Below are 17,482 nucleotides of genomic sequence, written 5' to 3' on the forward strand. Positions count from 1 at the left end.
AATTGGAGCTGTGTTTCACTGTGTCTGGAAAGAGGAGAAGCCAAAATAAAGTGTCTAAAATGTGCAATTGTAACCTACATATTTGGCTGTGAACGTCGAGTTAAAAAGGCGGGGGAGAAGATGGAAGAGGATAATGATGGGAGGAAGAAGAAAACATCTCTATGACCTGAATGCAAATACTAATGAAACAAGCGTTACGCCGAGGTCCCCCGTCGGTGAAGTGATGCGAGTTGACAAAGTGGAAGACGCAAGGCGGCCATCTTGAATTTTGACGTGGCGACCCAATTTTCAATAGCGTTCTTCCTTTTGCCTAGACACACCCACACACCAGATTAGAAGTTGTTGCTTCGCTTATTTTTCAAGACATTCCGCTCACAAGGTTCAGACATACATGGCGGCGGCCATCTTGGATTTTGACGTGGCGACCCAATTTTGAATAGGGTTCTTCCTTATGCCTCGATACACCCACACACCAAATTAGAAGTTGGTACATCGCTTATTTTTCAAGATATTTCGCTCACAAGGTTCAGACATATATATGGAGGCGGCCATCTTGGATTTTGACGTGGCGACCCAATTTTCAATAGCCTTCTTCCTTCTGCCTAGATACACCCACACACCAGATTAGAAGTTGGTACTTCGCTTATTTTTCAAGATATTCATCTCACAAGGTTCAGACATACATGGCGGCGGCCATCTTGGATTTTGACGTGGCCACCCAATTTTGAATAGGGTTCTTCCTTCTGCCTAGATACACACACACACCAGATTAGAAGTTGGTACTTCGCTTATTTTTCAAGATATTTCGCTCACAAGGTTCAGACATATATATATATATTGTTACGGACGCGGCTAGGATGTTGATTGGCCGAGCGGATGGCCGCCGCGCCCGAACAGTTACCCCGACTAACCCGATTCCTGAACGTTGGCCAAATCGTGCCACAGATATTCAATGAGGGAAAAGACAAAAGCGACACGGATGTGAAGAAGAAGAAGAAGAAAACAAAAAGGTTTTGCAATACGAATATAATTTATTACTATGTACAGGACCAAAGAAACCAAGGAGAAGGAAGGATAATAAAAAAAACAGAAGAAGAAGAAGCGGACACAGTGAAACTTAGCTTATCTATGGCAGTCTTACTTAGAACCCTGGACAGAACAAACGAAAGACGGACTCACACGAATTGGGAATTTGCAGGCAGGAAGGATCGGAAGGAGGAATGGCTTGGCGGGGGAGGAAGGTTCAGCGGGGATCGGTCGGGCTGGAAGCGGATAGCCGCCGTCAATACCCGAGCTGGGATCGCCAAAACAGCCGCGGTTCCAAACTGCACGGCGAAGCCCCTCCGGTGCACCGTGCGCTCTCCAAAGCTGCTCCTTAGAACTCTCTTGCACTTGATCGTCACACGTATCTCTGCATGTATCTCTTTGGACGTATATCTTAGGACGTATCTCTCTCAGGACGTACCTCTCTTCCTCTCTTGCTTCGCCCTCGTGCGCACTTCTCTCTCTCTTAGTCCAACTCAGTCCAACTTCAAGGCTTTTTCGCGTGCTCTTTCTTAGTCCAACTACCTCAAGGCTTTTGCACGCGCTCTTTCTTAGTCCAACTACTTCAAGGCTTTTGCGCGCGCTCTTTATAGTGCCTCAGGCGATCAAGCCGCTGGTGTCCAGGACACGCCCATCGGTGAGCTCACCTCGGCCCTGGTTGGTCGTGCGGGCTCCCGATCCCGCCCTTAATGACGATGGGCGGGCGGGCCCAGGATTCGGCAGCTCCTCCCCCTTCTTCTCCGAGCCTACCTCGTGGCGAATGGAGTCGCGGAGGGAACAGTTGGCAATTGCGGCTTTGGGAATGGGAATGAAAGGGGATCTATTTATTCGAGTTCGGTGCAATGGAGTGTCAATTAATGGAAGACAAATCCTTAGCCTAATACACAGAATAAGGAAATAACTGTCAACAAGGGGGAAATCTATGATTGGCTAATGTGATTGTTTATGAAATAACTACGGAACGACCTTTGACCTTTATACACAACTGGAGGCAGGAGGGTCCAGAATAAAGCAATAAAAACAAACACAATAAAAAAAACACAATCCTCATATCCACAACACTGCACCCTCCTCCTCTTAGGCACGTCCCGGGCCTCTTACCTTTACTTTTAGTGTGGCACGTAGGTGTAGTTCCCTCTACATTTAACCTGACCCTGAGTGTGACAGTTTTAAAACATAAATAATTATGTCCCGCTGCTCCATTGCACCCTACCTAACAGACTCACGCCCACAGCTAACCGAATTGCGGAATTGGTCTTCAAACTAAAACACTTACGGTGAGGGCGCATTATTTACAATGACTACTTTATTTACAAAACGCAACCCAGGACCTGTGATCGTTCTTTTTGGGGGGGAGAGACAGTCTGCCCTGCATCGATGCACCATGAAAGCACCCAAAAACGCACCAATGCACCATCAAGCACCAATCGGTGCACAGTCATCACTGTTCATGAATAAAATAAAAACAACAAACCCTGGCGCTTGTCTTCCTCTTCGGCACCCTCTGCTGGCCATGTTATCTTCCTGTTGTTGTCATCTTCTTTGCTGGCGGCCTATTTGGATTAAAAGTGCACAAACGTGTCCATCTTTGTTTATTTATTTATGGCCCACAGGGCCGACTACGTGTGGTTCACCTGTGGGGCATCGGTGCCCTGTGACCAAGGTCCGCCAGCAAGATCTCGGGCCTTCATGGCCGGTTCCAGCAGAGGGGCCATGCCCCAACCCATGGGGTCCATAAGTGGTGCTCAGCCACAGACATGTGGTCCATAAGGTGGTGCATCGATGCAGACAGCTGTGGTTGCGAGAGGTTCGGGCGCCCAATGGCGGACTCTCGCACGCTCCCCTCGGCGCCCAGTGGCGCACAGTCCTCATGTGGGAGACAAAAGGGGGGAAAAGACAGATGAGCGAGGGGTAAAGTCTCAAGGGTACACATCAATACAGGCAATGCAAGGTGAGGTGCGTATGGAGACGGAGCGGAGAAAAGCTCGTCCCAACCGTACGTCACCCCCCCCTGTCACCTACCCTACCCTTGCCCTTACCCCATATTTACAAAATCTACACCTTTACAAATTCGTCACTACTGTCACGTCTCCCCCATATTTCCCCTATACCAAATTCGTCTCCACAATCCCTCTAACCAAATTTGCCATCACCCAATTCATCATCAATCCTCATAAGGAGGGAGAGATGGAACATCAGCACAATGTCACACCCACGTCATGATGCGTCTCACATTCCAAACATTTGCATCATAAAAATAACAAAACAACCTGGCATGGTGTGGAGTACCATCGTTACCTCAAGTGAGTGGATGCAGATGGTGCAAGGAGATTTCAACCCTAACTATCTTCTAAATGACATTAACACACTTTACACTACCCGGGGTCTTTCCCTGCCAATCCATTGGCCAACTTACACTATGGGTTCTAAAAACCAATTCCCATTGACCAAACTGTGGTCCTTCTCAATTTGGGGTCTCACTCCCCCGATGCAACTCCCTGTGCCCTTGCACAATTTCAGGACTGGGGCGTGTAGCTCTCCCAGCAGGCCTACCCACCTGCACACCTCCACCACTGCAGTTGCCACCCGAGCTTACCTAGCTCCTCACCCTAACCTATGTAATTGGGGAAGGCCCCTCCTGGCTCTGTCACCCCTCGGTGCCCTCTGGCACTGGGCTACCCGGGTCCGTCCTCCGGATCCTCGGGCCCCATCCACAACAACTACCGGCTCCCAGGGCCCACCTGCGGCCTCACCTGGCCGACATTCTCACAGTGGTGGAGTGCCCAACCAACTACACACACTAACAGGCTACACACCCAGCCATTTCCACAACACTAATGCACCCATCCAAGTACCATTCTTCCACCACGCACCACAGATGCCAATATCCAACCACAATTTACCTATACCCTCTACGTAACACTTACACTACCCTCCCCGGGTATTCGTGATAGGGGTCCATCCTCCTTTCCCCCATCCACACCTTCGCACCATCCACTCCACTCCACAGTTTCCACCATACTCACTCCACGACCATCCATTCCAATACTCCATATACTCCAGACCATTTATTCCATACACCTGTTCTCCATTCACCTGTTGTTGCACACCTGTGCAATCACACCTGGTGCCACCTGCACCCTCCTTCCTTCCTGGACCATTCGGTCAGCACAACTCACAATCACAATCACTCACTCACTCACTGCTCCATACACCTGTCCAGTTGCACACCTGTGCAATCACAATACAACTCACAATCACAATCATTTACTCATACCCTGCTCAATACACTTTCGATCCTCACACACACGGCATCATCTCTCCTAACTACTCCCCTCTGAAACTCGTGCTTCCCAGTCGTCCCTTACTTTATTGCGCTCCCTCGTCATTATCATCCAAACTAATCTACCTGCGTCCCCACTACAGGTATTATTGTCACTACCTAATCTTACCGTTACCTAAGGTCATCTTCTCTAGATCCCTACACACAATATCCTAACCCTCCCGGGCTAGTTTTCACTGCCAAACCCCATAAAACTAGTGCTCCTTTGCCCCCTGTGTGAGAGATGGCAGAGTTGCCATCCCACCACATCGGGTATCTCTCACTACCAATTTGGCTCATCTAATTGCAACCAATTAAAAATTGGCCAATCACTCTACCATTACCAATCAAATTTTGCTTTGCAATTTCGGGTCCAAACCACTATCATCATCACCCGTCTACTCACTAGATCCTCTCGGTGCGCCAATTCGTTTCCAAAGCTCTGCTTCGTAAAGCCGAGCAATGGATGCGGGTGGTTCGTTGCCAGCGGATGGGTCCATCCGGCATTCGGTGCAGGGAAGGCGGTCTACTCGGCCCGAGATTCCACGCACCATCGGGGCACGGGACCGTCCGATGCCCCAATCTCGGCCGGCCGGAGCGCGGCAACCACAAGGGGTCGCTGTGTCGGCCCTTCCAACCGGACCGCCCGCTCCGCCTGGCGGAGCTCGGACGCGACCGTTCCGAGCGAGGCCCAGCGTGGATCGCGTACGGCGGTTCTTTCGAAACCGCCGTGGTTCGGATCCCCGCTGGTCCTCGCGGCACACGAAGCCCGGCATGCACCGAGGTCTCGCTTCGGCTAAACGTCGTCCTAACCGCTAACCCGGTTACCGTCGATGCTTCACCTGCATGCTCACACGCATACGCGACCCCTTTCACCCTCACCGAGCTCGGTGCTCCAACGCCGCCCGTACACCCCGCGTACTTCGTTATTGCACTCGTTCTTTCGCTCACAGACTTCGTCACACACCTGACCACCGCACACCTTGACACACTCTCGTCGTTCGCACACCTCACCAACACACCTCTTTGCGCCCCCTCCTCGGTCACCTCCTCTGTGACAACCACAGGTGTGCTCTCACTTGCACACCCAATCACGTGCCTCACTACCAACTCCAGCGTGCATTCCCATACGCGCTCTACCATTCCAGGTGTACATCCTTCCATTCTAGGTGTACATCCTCTCTCACCTGCCACAACCAACTCACGCTCCGTGTCACTCTTACTACTTTCACCACCACACTCGGTCGCGCATTCACCCTTACTTTTGACAGCACACTCTGTACTCATGCACCCGTCCGTTACACACCTTTCTCGTGCACACTCTCCCGTTACACCCTCCGTAACACTCACCACAGGTGTGCATTCTTTCGTTACATCCTCTGTAACACTCCCCACCCCGCGCTTCCATGTGCCCCCTCGCACACGCGCTACGACCAACTCACTCTCGACAGCACACTCACTCCTCGGCGCGCACTTTTTCCTCACACACCCCAGAGTCGGACATTCTCGCACACCTCCTCTTTCGCACACCGTACCTGTCACACACTTGACCAGCGGCCTCTCACGAACACCCGGGTCCAAACCAACCCCCAAGCCGACTGAAGCTCTCCTCACATCATATACATTTCCGAATATATCGCCACTCACCTTGGCACCTCGTCTCCGCACCTCCTTCGCCACCTGCAAACTCTTTATTTGGTTAGCGAGCACACCATCACGATTTGAGCACAGACCTTGTACCAATTCCATTACTTCCTCCTTTATCTCTTTCTCAGCCTCCCTTCGTCTCTTCTTAGTTTCAATCACCCCTTCTTCCACCTCCTCTAATTTTTCCTTTACCTCCTTCATCTCCCGGTGCGCCCCCTCCATCTCTTCCTCCAACGCCACTTTAACCGTTTCTATGTGCGTCCTCACCTCTCGGTCCTTCGTCTCCATTACTTCTGTCACCTCTTCCAACCTCTTCGTCAACCCCTCATGTACCATCTGACATTCCTTCTGTGTCGCTATTAATTCGTTCTTGATGTCTTTTTGTGTCGCTTTTAACCCCTCGATTATTGCAGTGTTCTTTTCCACTTGGTCCACTAGTTCCTTTTGTCCCACTGTCAGCTGTTCTACTCCCCTCGTCAGACCCTCTATGCCCCCCTGTAACCTAGCTGTATTATTCCTCACCTCTTTCTCCATACGCTTCTCACCTCGCTTTACCTCCTCGCATACCCCCGAGACCTCCTCGCTTACACCTCGTCTTAGTTCCTCCTTCATCTCCTCCCTTTCTTTAGTAGATGCCACCCTCATTTGTTCTAATTCATCTCTCTGAGCATCCAGTTTACCTTCTAACCCGATTTTCACCTCCTCTATCTGGTTCCCCATCCGTTTGATTTCCCGGGCGGATTGCTCCCCTACTTCCCGCAATTTGCCTTCCATCCTATCTTCTAGCCCCCTTAACCCATTTTTCACCCCCTCTATCTGATTCTCCTGGGCAGCCATTCTATTTTCCACCCCTGTTAACCCATTTTTCACCCCTTTTATCCCGTTGTCTAACCCTTCAAATTTATTGTGTAAATCCTCAAGTTTATTTCCCAACTGTTCGCTGGTACCCCTCGCTTCGTCCCTCATTGCCCCCATTTGTCCCCCCATATCATTTCTCAATTCCCCGATTTTGGCTTCTAGCCCCATATTCCCCATTAGTATGGCTGCATTAATCTGCGCCATGAGGTCCCGCACATCAATTACCCCTATTTGCGCAGCGGGCGCGGCTACCCCGCGCTCGTGCGAGCTGCCACTTTGTGCGTCTGATGCCACGTGCGCGAGGGCGCCATTTTGTGCACCTGAAACCTCCTCAACCACTTCACCATTGTTCTCCTCCTCCATTTCCTCCCTCTGATCCTGGGTTACCCCTAACCCCTCTTCTAGTGCCCCCACCGGCATCCCGCCACCTTGACTATCCATGGCACGATTTTCAATTTAAGATTTTATAAAACAAATTTCGGCCCACTCATAATTTGAGCGCACTAAGCGCTTCAGGTCCGTTCTCGCTCCTGACACCAATTGTTACGGACGCGGCTAGGATGTTGATTGGCCGAGCGGATGGCCGCCGCGCCCGAACAGTTACCCCGACTAACCCGATTCCTGAACGTTGGCCAAATCGTGCCACAGATATTCAATGAGGGAAAAGACAAAAGCGACACGGATGTGAAGAAGAAGAAGAAGAAAACAAAAAGGTTGGAAATGCTACTAAATTTATTCCTACTATTTACACATCAAAGAAACCAAGGAGAAGGAAGGATAATAAAATAAAAACAGAAGAAGAAGAAGCGGACACAGTGAAACTTCGCTTATCTATGGCAGTCTTACTTAGAACCCTGGACAGAACAAACGAAAGACGGACTCACACGAATTGGGAATTTGCAGGCAGGAAGGATCGGAAGGAGGAATGGCTTGGCGGGAGAGGAAGGTTCAGCGGGGATCGGTCGGGCTGGAAGCGGATAGCCGCCATCAATACCTGAGCTGGGATCGCCAAAACAGCCGCGGTTCCAAACTGCACGGCGAAGCCCCTCCGGTGCACCGTGCGCTCTCCAAAGCTGCTCCTTAGAACTCTCTTGCACTTGATCGTCGCACGTATCTCTGCATGTATCTCTTTGGACATATATCTTAGGACGTATCTCTCTCAGGACGTACCTCTCTTCCTCTCTTGCTTTGCCCTCGTGTGCACTTCTCTCTCTCTTAGTCCAACTCAGTCCAACTTCAAGGCTTTTTCGCGCGCTCTTTCTTAGTCCAACTACCTCAAGGCTTTTGCGCACGCTCTTTCTTAGTCCAACTACTTCAAGGCTTTTGCGCGCGCTCTTTATAGCGCCTCAGGCGATCAAGCCGCTGGTGTCCAGGACACGCCCATCGGTGAGCTCACCTCGGCCCTGGTTGGTCGCGCGGGCTCCCGATCCCGCCCTTAATGACGCTATTGAAAATTGGGTCACCACGTCAAAATCCAAGATGGCCGCCGCCATGTATGTCTGAACCTTGTGAGCGGAATATCTTGGAAAAATAAGCGAAGTACCAACTTCTAATCTGGTGTGTGGGTGTATCTCGGCATAAGGAAGAACCTTTTGAAAATTGCGTCGCCACATCAAAATCCAAGATGGCCACCGCCATGTATGTCTGAACCTTGTGAGCTGAATATCTTGAAAAATAAGCAAAGTACCAACTTCTAATCTGGTGTGTGGGTGTATCTAGGCACAAGGAAGAAAGCTATTGAAAATTGGGTCGCCACGTCAAAATACAAGATGGCCGCCACGATATATATGTCTGAACCTTGTGGGCGAAATATCTTGAAAAATAAACGAACTACTAACTTCTAATCTGGTGTGTGGGTGTATCTACACATATGGAAGAACGCTATTGAAAATTGGGTCACCACATCAAAATCCAAGATGCCCGCCACCATATATATATGTCTGAACCTTGTGAGCGAAATATCTTGAAAACTAAACGAACTACTAACTTCTAATCTGGTGTGTGGGTGTATCTACGCATAAGGGAGAACGCTATTGAAAATTGGGTCGCCACGTCAAAAACCAAGATGGCCACCTTCCGTCTTCCAGTTTGTCAACTCACATCACTTCACCGACGGGGGACCGAGGCGTAACGCTTGTTACAATTAAAAAGGCCACAAAACAACAACTATAACAAATGGACTCATTCGCCCACAACACCGCGAGGGCTAACCAACACCGAGCAAATTTGCTGATCCGCACGTAAATCCCACCTCACGACCGCCGACATCATCCGAACATTCCCGAAAGAGATTGGACTCCGCCCCCTGACGACTCGTAATGAGGAGGCCATGCCCCGGCCTTCATGTTTGGTGGAGGCGTGATGGGACGATTGAGTGGAACTCGGTGATTGGAGAGAGGGTGACGTCAGCGTGGAAGATTCAAGAGCTGGAGGAAGAGAATGCAGTCTCGCCATCTTGGTCTCTCTTGGTCCTAACATTCATTGTAAGTGGTCGCATTTCTCTTCTGCTCCTGGCTTTGATAGTGGACAGTTGTGTTTTATATCACTCTCCCTGCGCTTTGAGCGGTACGTGCTGGTGAGGTGAGTGGTAGGAGCCCGGTGCATCATGGCGATCGGAGGAGGAGGGATTTTGGCCGCCGCTCCATGGGTCGGTGGCTGCTACGGGGGCAACTGTGTGCCATCTTGTGCGCTTCCCACTCGGTGACTCCCGTTCGATGACCACCAGGCTTTCAAGGGCCGTTTGGAGATGCCAGGCTGAGTACCGGCCAACGCACCACACAAACACATTTTCTTTTATTTGTCTTCCCTTGTTGTGTCTCTGTGTCCGTTTGGAGGGTCCCTCAGTTAGAATTTAGTTTCACCTCGCCATTTATTTTGTTTTTATTACCTCTGCCACCAAAAGTGGATGGAGGTTATGTTTTCACCCCTGTCTGTTCGTCTGTCCGTTTGTTTGTTTGTTTGTTTGTTTGTGAACAAAATATCTCAAAAAGTTGTGGATGGATTCGGACGAAATTTGGCAGAGATGTAGTGTGTGTATATGACAAAGACAAATTATTAGATTTTGGTGGAGATCCTGATTCGGATCCGGCTACTAGAATTTTAAAGTGATTCTCCACGATTGGGAGATAGGGCCAAAAATGATACGTGGCAGGATATCTCAAAAAGTTATGGATGGATTTGGACGAAACTTGGTCGACCTGTTTTGTGTGTGACAAGGAAGAATCAATTCGATTTGGTGAAGATCTGAATATGGATTCAGATATGAGAATTATTTAATTTTTTAAGTGATTCTTCACCATTCAGTGATATGAACAACCAGGCGGAGATATGCTCTCTACTGAATGTCGTGCGAGTTACCCTCGCCAGAGGAGAGGGTATTGCATTTGAGTCCCTTTGTTTGTCCTTTTCTGTTTGTCCGCACAGAATAAATATGATTTTCTCTGCAACGGTTGTTCCGATTGACAGGAAATTTTCACCATAGGTGCAACCCCACGTGTAGAATTGTTTAATGATAATTATGACGTCATAGGTCACGCGGTTCGGCCGCCATCTTGGAAAAACCGAAAAACTTTGCACCTCTATATCTACGAAAGCACCGAATAGAAAAAATTGAGACATGGCTCATTGTAAAGAACTCTCCATGGGTAATAAAATATGTTAATGATAATGTCATAGGTGCCTGTATTATGACGTCATAATTCGACAAGTACAAAACTTCATCCGATGAAAATGAAATTTCTTGACCATAATCTAGGAATAAATTGGTTCAGAAAAAAACAATGATGACGTCATTGGTCACGTGGTTCGGTCGCCATATTTGTTTTAACAAATTAAAAACCGCTGAAAATACATCCTGACGAGGGTTTGCAATCTCTGATTGCTCTTTTTCTGGTTACTCTTGCATTTATCTTCATTAAACCCATTATTTATTGCATTTCTGTGTTGTGCTTGTATATTCGTTTCTGTGTCTGTGGGGATGGGATATCCCCTGCGTGTGTTTCTGATGAGATAAGGCCTCGAACCTTTCCTCACGCGCGAAAAGATAATACCGCCAAGTTGGGTATACGCCTCGGAGTTAAGCTCATTTCGTTCATTCGTCCTCCAGGGGTCTTAACCCCGGGGACACGACAATACATAGCACGGTACCTCAAAAACGTTGTGGGCGGGTTATAACAAAACTTGATGGATGAGTTGGGTGTGTCGGGGATATTTTCCCTACAGTAGTATGTAATATATGAACCATGAAATTCAATGTCCATCAACTTGTCAGAAGAGTCACAAATTTAATTCCCGAGGAGGACAACACTTTCTGTCTTCAAAAATACAATTCACAAAAACACACAAGGAAGATTTACAACAAATCTCTAGATCAAAGTCCAGGGTGAAAATCCTGGTACAGTAGGGATGCGCAAGGAAATATCATACCAAACACCAGCATGCATAGAGTACAGTTAACATACAGTGCAAACATACAGCATCATAAGGATACAGTAGCATGCATAGAATACAGTTAACATACAGTATGAACATACAGAATCATAAGGATACAGTAACATGCATAGATTACAGTTAACATACAGTATGAACATACAGAATCATAAGTACAGCAAACCAACATCCTACAGACCCAGTGCTAATCCTGGTTATTTGGTCATTCGTTCTGATTTTTAAAACATTTCAAGTGGGAGGAGCTAGAGGAGGGGGTAGGAGTGAAGAGAGGGGAGGAGAGCAATAGGATTGGTTGGGCAAAGTTTGGGTGGGAGGGAGTATGTGTCGAGGATGAGGTTGCCTCCCTCTGAGAGTAGGTTTGCATCCCAAATTATTTCTGCTTTTCCATTGTCTCCTGCAAAACACCTGGAGCCCTGTCTCTCTAATCCCTTCAAAACATCTGAAGGTCATTCTCAGTGAAATGGATATGTCTTTTACTCATTTTAAAAAAAGATCACTTACTTTATTTCAAAGCACATTTTTAAACAATATAACCTTAGTCACAACCAAATAATTACAGTGCCTCCATTATTAAGACTATACCAAATGATTTACCATTCTGTGGGTTTATCTGTAATTCATTTATTGTTTGATGCAAGGGTGCGTATACAATGTTGCAAATTAACACACTAGTAACATGAGTTTTAATAAGTCATGTTCAGACTTGCAATTAAATAAGAAAAGTCCTTATTTAATAAATAGGTATTTACTTCACAATTTGCCGTACTAAAACCCATCTAAAAACTCAGAAGTTCAATTTGTTGCAGACGGTTCGTTCTTTGAGAGATTTTCCCGAGAACGCTGGCAATTAAAGAAAAGCGTCCGCTGACTGTTTCTACAACGTCAGCGCAGGGAGGATTATTTCAGCGCAGAGGGGATTATTTTCCTCCATTGTTTCAACTCTACAATAATTACCAAGTATCTTGCATTGACTTATCAATACAATGTTTACCTTCGACTTCGTATTGAGTCGATTATTCACTCGTTTCATAAGCACAAAGGAATTTGTGAAGCAATTCAGTGGATGCTAATTACTCCAGGCAGCTGGTCAGACATGGTGTTTATCAGCTACTAGTTTTGCCATTATTTAATTTATTTACTAAGAAGACAATATCTCTTCTCCAACTTACTTCCAACATCACATTATTTTCCAAAAAAACATCCCATCTGTATTAAATATTCCCTTCAGTTAGAAAAATGATTTTGCCATGGCAATATGCGATCTGCCATTGCCTTACACTAGGAGTTTTACTTTTTCTTGAGCAAATGATTCTGGGCAGTGTCGGAGATAATGTGCCAACTGTAGGAAATCCCAAATAGACATGGGAAGAAATAAAAAAACACCTGCAGACTAGGAATGCAGGGTTGAGGCTCATAAAAGTTGCTTGCTTTATAAATTTACACTTCCACAATCACTCCTCTGGTCCTGTATCCAGGACCACAACATAGAAGTGTTCAATTTAGTCATCTCAGTCACAGGTTGACCCTGTTTTGAGGAACAATCATTCAGAATTTTAACCCTGCTTTCACAAATAATTCCTGTTCCCTTTTTTCCTTTCGGTCCTCAGGTTAAATTTTTCCAAATTCACCTGAGGATCCCTGTCCAATGGTTCTCCACGGACATACCTTCTTGTAGCCCGGGCAGATTTTTTTAAACAGGTGAATAAAGGTCTCCAACGTAGGCCATTTGCTTAGCCCATCGTCTGGCAGTATCCCTTATTTGTGATAGCAGCTCGTCCAATTGTACTTTCGTTTTCCATGTCAGGAACCATCTAAATAGTGAGGGGAAGTATGAGAGTGTAACATCAAATGGAATCAATACAGATCAATCATGCACATCTCTCGGAAAGTCTCATTGCGACTTGGAGGTTTGGGAGATGTAGTTGCAAAGAATTTAGCAGTGAAGCATTTCGTAACTAGTGCCGGTATGCATTTGATAAGGCACAATACAATCAAAATCACAAGAAGAACGGTGCAAATGAATTTCAGTATAGAAGCACCCAAGCCTCCAAAGGTACTGACTAGCCAAGATGTGATTCCCCATGTGTCTTTAAAGTAATTATGCAATTTTGCCCCTACGTTCTTGATTTTTTTTTGTCAAATCAGTAATACGTTCAGAGTTGTCTGGAATATAGGTACAGCATTCTGAGCCAATGATGGCACAAGTTCCACCTTTTTCAGAAAGCAGCATGTCTAAAGCCATTCTGTTTTGTATAACAATGGTTCTCATTGCTACCATTTCAGTATTTACTTCCATTTCAACTTCAGCAGTTTCATTGGCAAGCCGTTCTATGCTAGATGCCAATCTTATCAACTCCTGTCCTAATGTAATTGTCCCATACTGGGGAATAAGTAGCGACCCAGCCCCATCTCCTTTTTAGACGGCTCTACGTCCTCTTACATTTAACCACCCCAGAGCCTGTTTTCCCACACACTGGATCAAACAAATCATTTAAAAAAACATAGAATTAACACATTATAACTGACAATGTAATCAATATCCGGATTATGTCCAACCTTATAACAATTTACATTGGTTCACAAGTTCCCCTAGAACATTTGAAAGATTATATTTCATGTGTAACACCCGAACAAAACATATTAAATCAGGGGTGTACATGTTTCCAGCATAACCAAAGTGCACATGAATGTATTCAATAAATCTTCAAAATTATATTTCCGTTTTCCCTCACAAAAATACCCAAAATTCAATCACCCAGAAATCTCAAATATCATGTATTTCATCACATTTGCACAATCATGTGGTCCTCTCAACAGAAGGTGAGAAGGAAATCAATCTTACTGTAATTTTTAAATAATTCGTCTTCTTTCTTCAACCTTACTTTCATATTTTACTTCCAAAATGTCTCGTGTAATTCACAGGTGCTCAACAAAGCATTAGCAAAATCATTTTGCAAATCAAATCAAAGCAAGAATCAAAAATTAACCATTTATGTGTTCTTATCATAATTATCACAGATCTCCTTCGTATCAATCTTCCAACAAAAATAAAAAATGTCTGAAACACATCATTATATGATTCACATTACTTTCAGCACATAATTCCTTGAAATCATCATTACTTCTCCTTTTTTCTTTATTTTATAACAAATAAACAAAAATAATAATAATAATACAATGGGCCTTAATTTTCCCATCCTTAACAATTTTCTTTCACATTATTTTCATTATCTCACATTCATTATTTTACAAATCTGTTGCCAAGATCTGTATTTTCCTCCTCTCCTTTTTATTAATATCAACCATTTTCTCTCACCATGGAATAGTCCGTTATTCATATAAATAATCATAAGAGTTCTGTAGAACATCTTCATTTTTTTAAACTTAGCCAATTATTTTAAATGACATGTTTTCCCCAAAAAAATAACAAGTCACATTCTTTGTATATTGTCAACATTGTTCATCGTTTTAGTATCATCCAGAACTAAAAATATTTTTTATAAACCATCACCTTGTAGATGCATTTATTTATATCCCATTAACCCAAGAACCTTCAATTGCTTGGTTTCTTTTAGTAATGCCATATATTCATATTTCTTTTCAAAATGTTCCTAACATACACATTAATCCCATTAAACCTCAAATAACCTACAATCCGAAAAATAAATTTGTGACATCTCAGCAATGATTACAATATCATTGTACTTCTCATCTGTAACAGTACATTCAAAGGACAGATAGTAGCTATGGAACAGGTGCATGTATATGTAACAGGTGCATGCCCCCAGGGCATCGTTTCCTTCCCTTTTCATCCACCTTATAAAACATCAACACCATTCATTAAAAATAATATAAATATCACATAAGTCCACTCTTCCTTCAGTGAGGCCAGTTTTCCATCTGGTTCAAGATTTACATTTCATTCCATTAATTTGGAGCATTAATTCCATTAATTTATCATGGCTTGTGATAAACATTGATCATTTGAACACAAATTGAACAAATTTAATCAAACAAAACACTTCCATTAACTTGACATTCACTAAATAAAATGAATTTTATGACTTTTCTCATTATTCAAAAAGTTTACAAAATGTCCCAAATCTGTATATTATTTTATACTGTGGTTACATTGAACCATATATATGTTCATATTTTACTCCAATCAGAAAATTGTCAATTTACCCCTAATATATGTCTGTACCCACATATGTCTGCATATTCTTTAACAAAATCCAACTACCATTAAACTGAAAAATTGTTTTGCTGGACTCATGCAAGATCCCTTACAAATTTTGAAAATTTTCCAAAGATATAACTTCCATTTCCTTTGAGAAATCCTAATAATTTTACCCCAAGAATAATAGCAGATATTTTCACATGCCAGATAACAACAACAACAACAACAACAACATGCCTTTTAAGGCCATTTTCCCTGCTAGCGTGGGGGTTAGCCTTGCGGTTTCCATGACAAACTTCTCCATTTTGCCCTATTTTCTGCATCTCTCCTTGTTAACCCCCTTTGCCCACATTTCTTCTTCCACCATCTTTAGTCAAGTCTTTCTTGGTCTTCCTCATCCGTCCTCTACTTCAATCTACATTCATTTCCATCACTCTTCTCAACCAGTCACTTTTATCCTTCCTAAATGCATGATCAAACCATCGCAACCTGTTCCTCTTCACAGCATCAACCACAGGCTCTATTCCCATCATCTTTCGCAATTCATCATTTGTCTTTCTCTCTCTCAACGATACTCCGCACATCCACCGAATCATTCGCATTTCCACCCTTTCCAGCCTTCTTTGCACACACACACACACACCCTCACACATGCAGCATACACCTTTCCCTTCAGCTTCATCCTATGACTTCCATGTGAGAGTCAAGTTATCATTAAATTTCATGCGACGTTCATAGCGTTCCCATTAACTGGTAAATCAATTGTTCCGAAAATTGTCTTTCAGTTCTATTCCCCATGATGCCCCCCCCCCTAAACACACGTGTTAGTCCAATACAGGGTCTTTTAATTTTAATTTTCCACAATTTCCAATTCAAATTTATTCTCTTCCTTCCTATGAAATCTTTTGTGAGAATTTTATGGAAAGTCACTTCTTTTTCCCAAATTTACTGTAAGTTCTCCAACGATCATGTCCGACCTTGAACATTCCACGAATCCTGCAACAAATTTTCTCATACACACTCACATTAGATCCATTTCACATATCTGTTCATGAAAGTTCATAAATGATCACACAAGTAATGATCACATTGTAATGACCTCTAAACATTCCTAAACCAATAAACTAGCCTGGCGATGCCAAATACCCCACACTTCTGTCATCTTAGAAGTCACTGTTTGCTTTAGACAAGTATTTATCAAAGCCTTCAGACAAATTATTAGCAATATTATTCCTAGGATTAAAATTATTAGGATTATTATCAAATATTTATCAAATATTAGGATTATCATCAAAACAATGAATGACTCAATTTTTAATGATTGCACATCCAAACCTAGATATTTTGAGTACCGTAACTTTAATACCTCAAATTTTCCATTTCTTCATCGGTTTTTCAACAAAACGACGTGTGGAAAAACATGGAGATTTCATCAGTACTATATTCCTTTAAAAAACAATTTTTGTTTATGTTCTGTGCCTTATTAGTGACACAAAAAGATTAATATTATAAAGTCCCATTGGATATGAGTGAAATCATGTGATCCCCATTTCTTATTTCTTTCAACTTCCATTTGTCCAAGATTCCTATATGACTCTCCGAAAGTACACCAACACCGAAAATATAATTTTCATCTCATAGCAATTTTATATTAAAATAAATAGTATGTCATTTCTCTTGAAGCAATCCAGCCATAAATATTATTTGGAAGTATTTTGCTGTCAGAACACAATTTCTCTGCTGTCAAAGGTTATCTTGTCACCCTTTGCATTGTTGAAAGCAATTAATTCCATAACTCAATTTTACCTCACATCCTTACATCCTTACACCCACTTTTGTCCACAAATTTTTTAGAAGTGAAACAAAATTTGTCTGTACTTTGTCTCATAGAATCCATATTACCAGCATCGCAACCTCCCATCTGTCTATACCTTGTCACAACTCCAATTCATTCTTCAAGTCACAACCCAGAGTGATTTGAG

The sequence above is a fragment of the Myxine glutinosa genome, chromosome 11, assembly GCF_964187855.1.
Source record: "Myxine glutinosa chromosome 11, kmMyxGlut1.1, whole genome shotgun sequence".
Classification (NCBI taxonomy): domain Eukaryota; kingdom Metazoa; phylum Chordata; class Myxini; order Myxiniformes; family Myxinidae; genus Myxine; species Myxine glutinosa.